The following is a 15,409-nucleotide window of genomic DNA, read 5'->3' on the forward strand; positions in this document are numbered from 1 at the left end:
TCAGATATCCGCTTACAAGAGGAGCTGAGAAAACTCAAAGTGGGCCTAAAAAAGTTAAACTGGTCTCTTAAAAAGGAAGATAAATCTCTTTGGGCCAAACTGCTTTTCGATGCAAAAAGCAATAACAGCATGTGCTTCTTGTCTCTGCCACACGATTCATACACTTCAAACTCCCACACATTAGGTGTCAGCTCACATCTAACAGAGGAGGCCTGGGCGAATTTCTTGTGGGTATACTTCAATGGCAAAGCTGAAGCGAGTACCCAGGCAAGATCAGACAAAACATGGGAATAAGAACAACGTGCAAAATTATAGACTGGTAGTTCTCATTGATAATAATGCCAACTATTTTGCTGGGTTTATCTTAGAGGAGTTAACATCTTGGGCCACAAGTAACACAATCATCCCTCTTAACTAGACTGGAGTCTGCAAGCACACTGGCACTACTATCAACATTCTGACCCTCTACTTATTAATTGATGCCAAGAAGGGGGCCAACATACCCTATATTTTTGTTTTATTGATTACCAGTTGGCTTTTAATCACGTAGACCATGGCGAATTGTGATGCAAATTGAATTTGATGATCCAATCTGCCCTTTTGAAATGTTTGATCCTGTTACATACAGATACCTGGGCACAAGTTAAGCTGGGGACAGGAACCCATCTTTATAGATGCATCCCGACTACCAGAGGCCAGAAGCGGTGTTGCGTCTTAGTACCGACTTTGTTTAGCCTCTTTGTGGCAGATTTAACATTGAGGTTAGAGAACTGCAACTCTTATGCCCCGAAGCTTGGGGCATTAGTTCTCTCAAATTTATTATACGCCTATGACTTGGTACTCATAAGCTGCACTCCTGTTGGCCTACAACATTTGCTAGATGTCACTCAATTCTACTCAGACGAAAACAACCTGAGGATCAATTTAGAAAAAAACTAAGACCATGGTCTTTAATCTAAAAAGATAAGAGGGGTCCCACACTGGTATCTGGCCAATCAACCTATGGAGACAGTAAAACAATTTACATATTTAGAAGTGACAATAGACAGTAAAGGCTTGTTTACTCCCCAGAAAGAAGTCTTGAGTAGGAGAGGCAACACATTGGCTTTTGCGTTAAAAACCTGGAGAACAAAGTAGCTAGCTTAGAAGCTTCATTAGTCTGGGTGATCCAGCCAAAGCTCGTTCCAACAACAACTCATGGGAGTGAATCAGTGAGGGGCAGAGATGCTGCCACTCTGGACGTAATAATAGCTGGTGCATTTAGAATGTTCTTCAGCCTCCCTAAGTATATGTTACCAGCCCAAATAAGACTTGAGTTCGGCCTGCAGAAGCAGACGTTGGCCAGAAGAGGTGCATACATCAATTGCTGGTTCAAGATTAATGGTGCACAGCCAAAGACCCTGAACGCTCATCTTTGGCAGAACTGATGACCATGGAGTACTCTCCAGCAAGGGCCTAGCTTCACGAGTCAACTAAAGAACTTGGCCTACAGGACTTGAGGGTGGTGCCAGGAACACATGTAAGTTTCAAACGGTTGATGAACAAAACCATCGAACATGTCTCATTACTAGAGGATAAGGCAACACTGTCAGCAGAGCTCATGGCTGCTTTGTTCTGCACAGCTATACTAACGCAACACCCCAGCCCTCCCTCTGAACATGGTTCACCAAAGCTGCAAAAGAGAAATATCTGCGTTACCGCCTCAGTGTACTCCCCTTGATGGGTCATCTACCACCTTGGAAACGCAATCCAGCTGAGTCTAGCTGCTGCATGTGTGTGACACGGAGAGAAGAGATTCTGCACTTACTATATGTAAAGAGCTCTTGGGCGATTGTAGAGATATGCTACGCCCAATCTTCAATCAAAGAGGTATTCGCTCCTGCGGGAAAGCGGGTATGGCATATTTTACCACAGGGGACCAACAGCTGTCGTCTTGTAAGATATTTGAAGAAGGTTGAAAGGAAACTAAAACTTATCTTGAGGACAAGCAAGAGGCCCTAGGAGGGTCGGCGCTAAGGGGTTAGCAGTTTAGAACTACCTACACAGCAGCGTAGCATTTCCTCTTATATGATGGTTGTTTCCACTTCCATTGAAATACAGCTTTTTCAAATGCACCTTATCTTTCTTACTGCCTTTTTATTGTAGCTTCTGCACATATTGTTTTTTTATTTTCTTCAGCGCCCTCGCATATTTTGGGGCTGGGCTAGGTCTCCGAGCCCTGCTTGATGATTGTATTAACTTTTCTTTTAACTGTTGATTCTACACCTTTTGTTTTTTTGTCTCTGCTCTCTCGCATTTCTTGGTTACTGATGTATGCAGTTTGCTATGCTTCGAAATCATATGGAAAGTGTTCAGGTTCTATTGCTAGTCGGACTTTGCCCTGTTCAGTACTGACCACAGGACGGGTTTTAGGGTACCAGTCTGCACTGATTTTGCTTTTAACAAATAAGCCAAAAATGTTGCATCCAGAATCAGCTGCTGAGAAGTCAAATTAAATTCAAGACTGGCATGGGTCGAAGAGTCTGGTAAGGAAAATATTTTTCTGTAGCAATCTAGCCAATTTGCAATTCTGCCTCTGAATGGCAGCGCGCCATATGCCATGGTGGATATTAACTTACTAGCGGTCACCCTTATTAGAGCTCTCAGGTCAGGTGTCTGGATCGACTTGCTTAGTTTGCAAAAGGCCCAAACCAAGTAATTGGCCGATGCTTACTGGGCATGTGTACGAGATGTTCAACCTGGCCATCCAGCATGATGTATGATATTACAACGAATGTCATTACCATGCATTTCATTACCACACTTCCATTACTATGCAATGCCTTTACCACGCATTGCCTTTACCACACTTGTCTTTACCGAACATATGCATTTACCATGCAAAGGGGGTCTGTTTCGGAACTCCGGGGACCCCCACCTCCCTGGGGCAAACGCAACATTTTAGGGGTGCTGCGTGCCCCCCCTGAAGAAGCCATACATGGCCCTGGGGACTGCCACCCGCAGGGCTGGCTTCTGCTATGTCTTGGGGTGCAGACAGTTCCCACCAAGCAAAAGCAAACAAAGTCTGCTTTCTGACAGCGAGGACTTTCAAACAGCTCCGCTGTCAGAAAGTGGAGTTTTCATCTGTTTCCCTGCATGCAAATATGCATTGAGAGCATTGATCCCACAATCAGGGAGCTGTAATTTAAAGCGGCACCATGTTTGTGGGAGCAATGCAGGCTCATACAGGATGCGGGGAACCAGCTAGGACTGCTGGGGCCTTGAGGCTCCCTCTGTGGTTTTCACTCTCTCTCTCGCTCTGTCTTCCATCCCATAGTGGGATGAAAGAGAGAGCGAGAGATTGTATGGAGAGATCATTGCACTGACAATGACTTCAAAGAGTAAGACTAGCAAGATGTTTGGTGTGAATATTATAGTTACATTTGGATTCAGAGCAGAACAGAGTCACTTCTGGCCTAATGGTCACGGTCTTGTGCTGTCACTCAGGAGGCTGAAGGTTTAAATCCTAGTATCGATTGGAAGTATGTTTGTTTATTTACTGGTGTTTTGACTGTTAAACCTTCCTAGTGATGGGACAGTCGCATTTCTTTCTAGTCATTGGCATGGGTTGACTGTCATAGCTATGTCTGGAAGTATCACAGTAAGGAGTCACCTATGGCCTAAAGGTTACAGTCACAGACCCTCGCACTGAATGTTGAGGATTCCACTCCAGGTGTGTCCGTGATAATTTTCCTTCTTTAATTTCTTTTAAATTTCTAAAGTTTAAGGTTCATACTGAAAGGTGATCTCACTCTTTTTAATTGACAAAAACACTTATCTTTTCAATTTGTCCAGAAATATCTCATTTGAAGTATTTCATTCATCAAAGCCTAAATCGGTGTTTCTCAGGGTAGAGTGGTTGGGGGGGGGGGAGATTGACTGCAGGGAGTGGCTGCAACAGTGGTTGGATTAACGTATAGTAATTACAATTACTTTAGGTTAAAAAAAACAGACATTCACTGAAAAAACAAAGGTTACAGGGACGTTATAGTTAGGTAATAACATTTTTTTTAAAACATAGAAATTCATTTAAAAAAACAAAGGTTACATGGATGTCATAGTTAGGCTCACATTTCAACCGTATGAAACCACAGAAATTTAGAGTTATCTCAAGTAACTATAACTCATGCCCTAAGGTAACTATAACTCGCGCCCTCACCATGCACTGCTAATTACTCCTCAATTTACGGCACTGATGACGCATTTGATAACGTCATTGATAATATCAATGTAATATTTGCAGTAAAAGTATTTATGAAAAAACTGTACATGGCAGAGGCATGCATTTCGCGTGAATTAAAAGAAAGAAAGAAAGAAAGAAGCAAGCGCTGTCTTCTGCACTTTCTTTTAACTGCGCCCCTGGGTGGGAAGGTCCTGTGGGCATTGTGGAAAAACGAGGAGCGGGCCCCCCTCCTAGGGCTTATAGAAGCCTCGGGACTGCCACCTCCCTGTGGCAATTCTCCTAAATGTATGCGGGAGGGCCCTGCGCAGCCCCACCCACACCCTGGGGACCTCCACCTCCAGGGGCAATCAATAATTGTGATGAATGCAGGGAGCCCCCATGGCACCCCCACTTCCTGAGGACTGCCACCTTCTCGGGGAAATTGTAATCTATGCACTGTTATGTATGTGGAGGTGCCGCACTTTCTCGTTTGGGTTCATTGAAAGAACCAGACTTTATTAGCTTATGGCTAGTAATCATAATGTTTGTCTTTGCTACATTAATAAGTAGGTTGCTAACTTTGCAGTACTTGGTCATGGAATCTGGAAGTCTTGGAAGGCCAATTTGTGTCTAGTTGATAAGCACTGTATTATCTGCGTATTGCATCATCTGTATCTTGTGGCCTAGTACTTTAGGTGGAAATGCTCTTCCTTCAAGATCTTCCTTTAGATCAGCCTAGTACAGATTGAATAATTGGGGGATGAGGATGCAACCTTGTTTTAAACCCTTGTTGGTCTTTTTGTGGATGTGGACCACCAGCTAGAGCTCACTTCTTTTTCCCAAACCCACAAATCAGTGTACAGTTTTGTAATGGTGTGTAACAGGGGAGATGGAATGCCCCAATTGTGTAGTTTGGCTTATAGCTTGCCTCTTGATACACTGTTGAAAGCAGTTGTGAAATCATTGAATCCTGTATGTAAGGTTTTGTCTTTCGTGGCCATGATTTCCTCTATTGAATTAGTGAGACAGTGCAGGTTACCCTCTATGCAGCAGCCTTTTTGAAATCCTGTTTGGAAAATGCGTTTTTTTCCTCCAGCCCATTTTTCAGTTCCTTGTTTAGGAAGCTTGCAAAATGTTTTCCCTTGATATCAAGGAGATCAATTAAGCTGAAATTCTTGGGCCACATAGGGTCCCTGTTTTGTAAATCAGAACTAGCAGTGATTCCCTCCAACTGTCCGAGGCTGAGAATATAGGCTTGGAATACTGGTGAGAGGACCTCTGCCCCTTTGAATACTGCTGCAATCAAGCCATTTGGTCTGGGAGCACCATTTGAGTGCATGGAGTGTATCACTTTTTCTACCTGTTTCCTTGCTACTACGGGAATGGTGTTTTTTTTTTTTTCCCCACTAGTAGACGACATTGAAATAAATCTGTTTGGCACACAGTCTGCACATAAGTTTTTGATGTGCGCTTTCCAACAGGATGGGGGCAATGTTGGGCACGCTTTGATGGGATTTGGCTGCTGTCATACCGTTTATCCATGACCAAAATCTTATTTGGTTGTTTGATTTGATTATCTCACAGAGCTTCAACCAGCTGTTTGCTTCTTCTTGGGCACAATGTGTTAAGTATTTATGCAGTGCACAAACAGCAATACAGTGAAAACACAACACAATAAAAAACAAAGTAGAAAACAGAGAACATTTTAATAAAATATTTGACGTCAAAACCTTCAAAATCCAATTAGGAGAACCAGAGTTATGAATTTTTAAAGTTTTCAGTGTAAAATAAAGTTTTTAAAAACGAGAGGTGTCAGCCGTGGACATCTGCTCGTGCTAGACCGGGGCAAAGTCAAAAGTTAAGGCTGACCGTGATGGAGCACAGTTCGGATACACAAAGTGCATTGGGCCTGGTCAGCGCTTACCTTCAGACGTAAAAAAAAAAAAAAAAAAAAAGTTTGAAGAAAAATCCTCTAAGAAGGTAGAAATTCAGCAGGGCAAGGCTGCAAGAGTGTTCGGGGAGGAAAAGACATTGGCGGGTAGCCATGGAGTGAAGCAGAGGTGAAGATTTTTTACCTTCAGACTTAGCCATCTAGATGATAGTCGAAAACCTCCAGTGGGACGAGGCAGAAGGCTGTAGCTGAACATGGTTCCACAGGGCAGGATACCCCTTTCGCAAGGAGCTGCTGAGAAGGATTTGCTGCTACGGAGAAGTAAGTAGCAGGAGAAGCTGCAATGTCAAATGCGACTGGTGATGCACCTTGGGTGGATAGGCGAGCAGGTTGGTCCCTGTCTCCTCTGTGTTTCCAAAGTACTTTTGAGCCACATTTTGTGTCCTCACTTTTGGAAATTGGTCACCTGGGCACCTTTAGCACCACAACCAAGGGTCTATCAGTGGGTGCAGACCTCATGGCGGTTCAGGACTCACACAGGCTGGCTCAAGGTGCAGGTTCAAGATGGAGAGAGCCTGTTTTGTCCCTGTGGCTCAGAACAGGAGTCCAGCTAAACTAGCCCTTGGAGTTACTTCTGAAGTCCTGGGTGCAGGTGGAGATGCAGGGATGGCCTCTGAAGGTTCCAAGCAGGCTCCAGTGGGCAAAGCAATCCTTCCAGGTACAGCAGAAGTCTGACAGAGTGCAAAGCAGGTCACAGCAGCAGTCAGTCCTCTGAGAGTCCTTCCACAGGTCCAGTAGTGAACTGAGGAGTAGATCTGACGCCCTCTTTTTATACCATAGTGCCCTGTTTCTAAGAGCTGGGAGAGGTTTCCAGAAGGGTTCTGTAAAGTCCCAGGAGTTCCCTGCCTCCCTGTAATTATATTTGTTTTGACCACTGACTCCATGTTTCACTAAGCCTAGCAGCACACCGTGCCTATTGACTTTATTTTAGCATTAGCCACTGCCACGTTAAAAGCTGTAAGCTATTTTTTACGTTGTACAGTGTGCTCATGTTTTTATTTTTCTTGTTCTTTCCCACCAAGGATTTAGGCTGATAAGAATGTACTAAGATGCCAGGGAACGGTCTTGTTTTTCAGGGGCACCTTGGGATTGTGGCCAAGTCCCGACGTGTTCTTTTCAAAGCTGACCTAATGCAATCAGCATTTTTTTAATACTAAACATCTGTAGTGAGAGTGAGGTTCTAGAAATTTCCTCTCTTGTTTTTTCAAAGTACAAGAGGCCGAGACCAGATTGACCGGGGACCAAGAGTGATTCAGATCTCAGACATGCCCAGGACGCTGGGGTGTGTCATCCTTCCCGTGAAGATAATTGATCTCTCTCTCTCCTCAATCAATTCTAGGATCTGGCTATCTGAGGGTGATTGGTGGGAGATGAAGCAGAAGTGCTTATGCCTCATAGTGATGCATATTTTTTTAATTCATTATTTGCTTTGCATTATAATATAGATACATATATTTGATGTGTATTTTGCAGTAAAGAATCATTTGTACACGTTTTCATTTCATTGCTGTGACCATTTTTAAATGTGTACTTTTAGCATGCTAATCTCCTTTACGAACCTTGCGAAGTGAAGTAATAAATGTCTTCTTCAGACTAAGAAGCGCATTCCAGAGATTTTTGTCAGTGCATGAGTGTTGCATCTCGGTCATTAGTGAAGCAAAACATTTTGCTGTAGTCGGACAGTCTAAAGGGAGGTGAAAGTTGAAAGTGTACGATTTAAAAGTGAAAATATATTTTTATTCAGAGAGTTAAAAGAAGCACTGCAAACCTTTTCTGAAAATGCATGTGAAATTAAAATGCCTTATAACGTCTTGGCAAATGTGTTTTCTTGTTTATCAGGACTTTCTAAATTTTGGGATGGGTTCTTGGATAAAACAGAATAAATAACTGTACTTAAATGTTTAAAAAAGGTGCTTTTTGAACGGAATGATGTCCCTTTTGTACTTGACAGAAGGGTTTGGATACTTTAGTCTGCTTACAGAAAAATGCATGAGAGGTGTAAGCAGTAAGAATATGAAAATCAGAAATTACATAAACAGCTTGTTGACACAATAAATACTGTAACTATGCTGTCTTGTCAGAATAAGTTATTACAAGATAAGGCTGATATCTACGAAGCCGTCTCAGGGGAAAGCTGATTTTTCACATTCCAGTAATGAGGAGGTTGTGGGGGCCAGTATGAGCTACATCAGTGGAACGTAGTTCGTGCTCAGCCAATATTTAGATGAAAAATACAGAGTAGCCCACAGATTTTGGCAGGAGTTGAAATGCATTCTTTAAAAGATTACACCAAGCAAGAAGTTAAGGATGTTAAAGATATGTTTACAAAGCTTTTGCAGAGTAAAATGTGGCCAGGGCAGAGAGATGTTGCTGCAGGTGAAACAAAAGATTTTGGAGTTTGCAACTTCTCGCACTAAGCAAGAGACAGCGATTCATGGGATTGTTTGATTTTTGGAGACAGTGTGACCCTCATCTGAGTAAAATCTTAACCCTTTGGTACAAAGTGACAAGAAAAAAAAACATGAGTTTGAATGGGGTGAGGAGCAGTGGTGTGCTTTTGATTTGGCAAAATAAATAATTCAACAGGCTTTAGACTTGTGGACAGTGCAGGAATGAGACATTGTGTTGCATGTATTTATCCAGGGACAATATGTAGATTGGAGCAGGTGGCAAAAGCAGGGAAGACCAGGAGTATCCCTGGGGTTCTGGACAAAATAATTATTTGGTGGGACTCTGGAAAACTGGATAGAGTATTTAACCGAAGCCCTCCAGATTCTGAATAACAGACCATTATAAAATGTTGAAACTCTCCTGATACAACCACATTTGGCCACCAACACCATTATGAACTGGGGAAATAAAACCTGGAGCGTCAGCTCCTTACAGTGCCGTACCAGAATCTGCAGGTCTTGAGTCCATGTTTGCCCAACTGGTCCTAAGTCCAGTGTATGGGGAATTGGTGAGGAAGGGGACTGACTCAGCCCTTCTGACAGTACAAGGAAAGGGAGGTTTTGATTCAACTGGCAAAAACCCTGGTGCTAAGGTTTCGGTGGACTCCCCAAATGACCCTCTAGTACCTGCAAAAATTATAGCCAAGGGCCCTAATAATGTCCTGATGATCATAAACTATGAAAGGAAAATGGGAGCATATTTCAGCTGACAAATGTTATTTGCAAGAAAGATCATACTTGTTTCTTATAAAGGTCATACCACAACTTGCCTCTGACTATGAGTGTGCTGTGTGATCTCCCTTCAGGCATGTGCAGTTGGGAGAGACAGCACCCCCAACCTGAACCTGATTGATCAATCACATTGCGCAAAACCCCTGCTGCTTTTGAAAGGCAATACCTATGAATCCATTTGGCGCTAATTGTGCTTCACAGATCAAAGTTCTGCAGGGGAATAATGCAGAGTTCCATGGATGTCCTATCAACCTGTTTGATTGTAATTCTAATGGAACAAACAACATGGCTTATCACCAGGTGACTGTTGCAGGTCACTTTAAAAGTGTTTAAGTTGCCCGTTGGCTCACTATTCTTGTATGTGAACCTCACTTTTACTTACATTCCAACAAACCTTACAGGTGGACCGTGGACCTTTACATGATTAGGATGTTTCCATCTAACCCTCTACCAACTTGTTATCCTAGAGACACTATTCAATTAAGTGAAGACTATGATTCATTTACTATCCCAATCAGAGTATCTAAGCTTAAGTCTTTCTATTGTTGGTGTGCCTGGTTTAGATGTTTATAATATCTGTATGTGCTCCTGTCATTACATTGTGTTGCTGTGCAAAGTGCATACCTAATTTGCTTGTAATGTTTATTTTTTATTTTTTTTAAAGAGAAGTTGATTTTAAGACTATAGGGTATATGAGTCATTGGTCAAAAGGGTGGCGTGTAATTATATTTATGTTTTGACCTCTGCCTAGCAGCACACCATCACATTAGTGACCACCAACTTCATTTTGCATATAGACTTTATTTTAGCATGAGCCACCGCCATTAGAAAATCTATAAGTAGTTTTCCACGTTGTACAATGTGCTCATGCTTTTATTTTTCGTGTTCTTTACCACCAAGGGCTTAGGCTGATAAGAATGTACTAAGATGGCAGGGAATGGTCCTGTTTTGCAGGGGCACCTTGAAATTGTGGCTAAGTCCCGACATGTTCTTTTCAAAGCTGGCCTAAAGTAATCAGCATTTTTTGAATAGTAAACTTCTGCTGTAAGAGGGAGGTTCTAAAATTTTCCTCTCTTGTTTGTTCAAAGTATAAAAGGCCGAGACCAGATGGACAAGGGATCGAGAGTGATTCAGATCTCAGACATGCCCAGGACGCTGGGGTGTGTCATACTCCCCGTAGGATAAATGAGCTCTCTCTCCTCGATCGATTCTGGGATCTGGCGATCTAATGCCGATAGGAGGGAGATGAAGCAGAAGTGCTCGTGCCTCATAGTGATGCATATTTTTTAATTCATTATTTGCTTTGCATTATAATATAGATACATATATTTGCTGTGTATATTGCAGTGGAGAATAATTTGTACATGTTTTCATTTCATTGCTGTGACCATTTTTAAACGTGTACTTTCAGCATGCTAATCTCCTTCTACGAACCTTGTGAAGTGAATGTAATAAATGTCTTCTTTAGATTAAGAAGCGCATTCCAGAGATTTCTGTCAGTGCATGAGTGTTTCAGCTTGATCATTAGTGAAGCAAAACACTCCCCTGGATCCTAGCTGGCTGCACTGACAATACAGGGTCATTCAGTATATTGTGTGGTGGCAGGGCCCTGCCTATTCAGATGCAAGTGGGGCTGTGGTTAGCTCTGATACCAGCTACAGGCACAGAGGGCTAAGGGCTGGAAAATGCCAGCTTTGTAAAATCCGACTTTACCAATAAAGAGGGTTTATCATTACAAATTCATAGATAGAAAACATGACGTATCTACCACCTCTGGTTTAGGACTTACTACTTATTAAATCTAATAAGGAATCCTCAATTTTATTCTATGGAAGTGGTTGGCCTCACAGTAGTGAAAAAACAAATTTGTTTTATTTTTTAACGACTAGGACATGTAAAACTGAAAAGGTCATGTCCTACCCTTTAATTTCACAACACCCTGCCCTATGTAAATAAGATGACTGGAATGAGTGATATGAATCTTAGAAGATTAAAATGTGGTTTTGTGGAATGTTGATGGATATATATGTGTTAGGATTCCACACATAAAAACCTATTTCTATGTGTTACCTTTGTGCCTAGTAAACCATTATACTTTGTGGTTAAATCTTTACTCTTATTTGTAGGCGAATCATATGCAGATAGCAAAACCAAACTAAAAATATCAGAACTATACAAAATTGTGAGTAGAACCTTTGCTGTTCAGTTGCCATGCTTCTATAAAACTATTGAAAATTGGAAAACTTGAAATATAGCCACTATGTTTTAGAGTACAAAATCAAAAGTTTGTTTTTTCAAGTAGTTCAATTCCTTTGGCTTTTCTTATGTTAAAAATTTACAGGCACCTTCTAATATTTGACTGGATAACTAAGTTACAGAACAGACTAACTATGAAGTGTTTGTACAGAAAAAGTATCATTATTCCAAAGAAAAATCATTCCTTTTTTATTTACTAGTTGATGGTGGAGATTCTTTAAAAATGAATTTGACAGCCTTCTGTTTTACGAAATAAGACCATTCAGGAGCTGCATAATTTCTATCAGGCACTCATTTGTCGATTTCCTACCTGCTGGATGCTTACTTTCACCATTATCAGAGTCTAGGTTTTCCCGTTCTGATTCTTTTATGATTGCCTCTGCACTTTTAAGTGCATTTCTTTTCTACTTTCTCCTTGATGCACATTCTTTTTTTCAGGTTCCCTTATGACAGCTGCAGTTTCTTTATCATCACTTGCATCAGGATTCTGTCTAGAAAAGGGATTTTTATCCTTCACAACAACTGCTTTCATGAGTGTGTTCTGAAAACTAAAATTTTCAGCTTCACTCTGATTCTGAGCTTCTTGATTCTCAATTTGATTTTCTGTCTTATCTTGTGATGTTGATCTTTAATAGCCCTTTTATGTCGCACAATCCATTACCCTTGTGACATTGTTTGATCCACCAAACACTGCAAAAATGGAGGAGAGACCACATGTGGAGCCCAAAAGCTCTCTCAACTTTTACATCAATTGCACTAAACATCATCAAGTGATGATCAGCTCTTTGTTGGGTTTGCTGGGGCAAAGAAGGTGAAGGCAGTGCAGAAAAGGACTCTTTAAAGGATGATAGTCCTTTGTATAAAAATCTGCTAAGCCTTAGCCAGCAAATAGCCCCAAGAGTCTGAGAACTCATTTACCCAGAGCCAAGGCTGCTACCAGTTCACTTACACATAGAGTGCCAGTTCTGGAAATGTTTCAGTTCCTGACATGACTGTAACGTCATACAGTCATGAAGCACTACTCTTTTGATAGCCATGTCTGGCATGAAGGTGATGGCACATTGGTACTTACAATTCAGTCTTTTAGTAAAGTTGTCAAATAATTTTCCCATTGGTTGTATGGACCTTTGTTGGTTCATTTGAAGCACTGTAAGGGAGAAGACATCAGCAATACATTTATGACTTGTGAAACCAATGTGACTCCACAATAATGACCAGGAATCACCAATTGTGATTGAATAGATTTTATTTTAGGACACTAATTAATTCAGTATACAGAGTAAAACTAAGTTCAAAAGATACAACAGTACAGCTGGTAAGCTGAAATATATCTCAGTAGATTAAGCTGTAATAAAATTAGATACAGAATAGTGACAGCCACAACAAAAAACAAATTGTTGTAAATAGGTATTCCATAAAGAAACATCCTTTCTCTCGTCTGAACATAGATCTACTACCAGATCATCTAATTAGGGTTTCTCTTTAGGGAGCAAGAAGGTGTCAGCATATCATAGACTTCTGTAGAAATCATGCAAAGGGAAATTGAGAGTATAGCATAAGGAGTTACACTCTCTCAGGAAAGCTCAGTATGGGGACTGCTCACTCTGAGTCTAGAAGGAATCTGCCTCACTAGCTATAGAACACAAATGAAAATAACAGGAGCTTAAAAAACATCCTTCTCTCTTCTATGCCACGAGGAACCAACCAAATTGTTAACTAAGAGGAGCATTTGCATCCTCCCTTGAGTTTCCCATCTCATCAAAACTGGGACTGCATACTGCAACCTTGAGCGCCTTGCCGTCCTGGTACATGATAAACAGGAGTCCTTCTGTGACTATTATTTCTCCAAGTTCACTACTAGGTTCCTCCCTGGAAATCTCACTATTGACAGTCTAATGACAGTCTAATACAAATGATAGGCCTTTCTCTAGCCAACGTGACGCATGGTAATGCACCTGCAAGAGATAATAAATAAATTACTGTCAAGGCTAAGCACATTTAATTTGAGGCCTGTAGTCAGGCTATGTTAACTCAGTAGTCAACATGAACTTTGAATTCATTTGTATATATACACATTTATAACTTTAAGGATAAATGCAAATTGTGAATAAAAGAAAACATGTTTATGTGGTTCAATTGAACATTTGTGCACTTGTATCTGCTTCCCTAGGCTCTACAATGATTCCATTCCATTAATACATTTAAATGTATCACACACATTAAGGAATTCAAGTCACACAATGAATATGTCATATATGTCTATATAAGTGCATACTTGTAGCATATAAAATGGTGGAGCCAAAATTACACTGCTCTAATACCCCTCTGATGGGAATGATAGCCATCACAATAACATGTGAATCTTTTCTCATGAGACCAGCTGAAAACCTTGATGTGTTCAGCATTTTATGTCTTGTGTTCTCCAAGTGTTTCATCTCATCATAAAATGTACACTGACTCTCCTCTACCACTACATCATTTCTCTTTACTACCTTTCTATGTTAACCTCCCCTTTTGGCTTTTGTATACTTGTACCCTTTGAAGATGACAAATTGCATAAATGACGACGACTGTAAGGGTCCCCAAATGGAGGCTAATATCCCACTTCCTTAGTTTCCAAACCATTTGCCTACTGCAGCAAACCCTTTGTAACCGCTTTCTGAGAAACTGTAGCTTCCAACTCCTCCAAGTCTGCCTTTAAATCCATAATGTTCATAAAGGGTTTCTCTACGTCCTCACTTTTATTGGGAATGTTACTTACTTTCTTATCAACTATAGTGGACAGCTTTCTAATCTTGAGATCATTAAAAACATGCCCAATGAAAAGATCATTGCACCAACTATATCTCCTATTATTTCAGAAGCACTGCTACTCCATTTTATTTTAACTTGTGATCCCCACATGGGATCATTCAGATGTTCTACATGATAAATCCTTCGGAAGACTGTAACCCAAAAATGTGCCATACCAACCTCAGGGCAAAGTAAGCATGCTCCCTACAAACATAATAGGCTTTAGGAATAACGCAATCCAGTCCTCCCATAAGTAAAAACCAGCTTCCTACATAGTCAAAAATGTGATTACAATTACTCCTTCCCATCAAGTTAGTGTGAACTACAAATTTACGTCTACGCATACATAGTTTTCTCTTGTGTATTCGATCTAAGGTTTATGTAGGTGTTAACGCGTCCTTCTATGTTAATTTATTACACATTAGGACTCGTTTTAGGCCAATTAATCTTTTGACCCAGTTGAGAGACACCGTAGGACGAGATAGCTAATCAATATATCAATATTTACTACAACAATACATTTCACTTTAGTCAAAGTCATTAATCAAGTTGACAACGCAACCATGACATTCCAGCCATGAATAACCACACCAGTTAATAGAATTTTATGAGTTTTATTCCCTATTGGTTACAATCTAAGATTAAGTGCGTTAACCTCAAAGCCAAGAAACACAACAGCATAGTCACGATATGGCAACTTTGATAAGATTTCAATAAGGCAAGAATCACAAACATTAGAATATAACAGGCGTGAACATAGATCAAAATTAGCAGAGTATGATATCACGTCAGTTCAACAAAGCATTGTCTCGGTCGTTTGTCTATTTGCGTCAGTTTGATGAACACCTGTCCTAACCACTAATTAGCATTGGCATGTTGGGCTTCATGCAAAACAATTTAGAACACCAATTTGGAAAACATCTAGCTATGGTCTCTGTCAAAAGCAAGCAGTTGGTACCTAGAAAGGAAAAGCAAACAGACAAATTACAATTGCATTGTCATAATTACCCTCCAAGGATTAGGTCA

The sequence above is a fragment of the Pleurodeles waltl genome, chromosome 10 (genome assembly GCF_031143425.1).
Source record: "Pleurodeles waltl isolate 20211129_DDA chromosome 10, aPleWal1.hap1.20221129, whole genome shotgun sequence".
Classification (NCBI taxonomy): Eukaryota; Metazoa; Chordata; class Amphibia; order Caudata; family Salamandridae; genus Pleurodeles; species Pleurodeles waltl.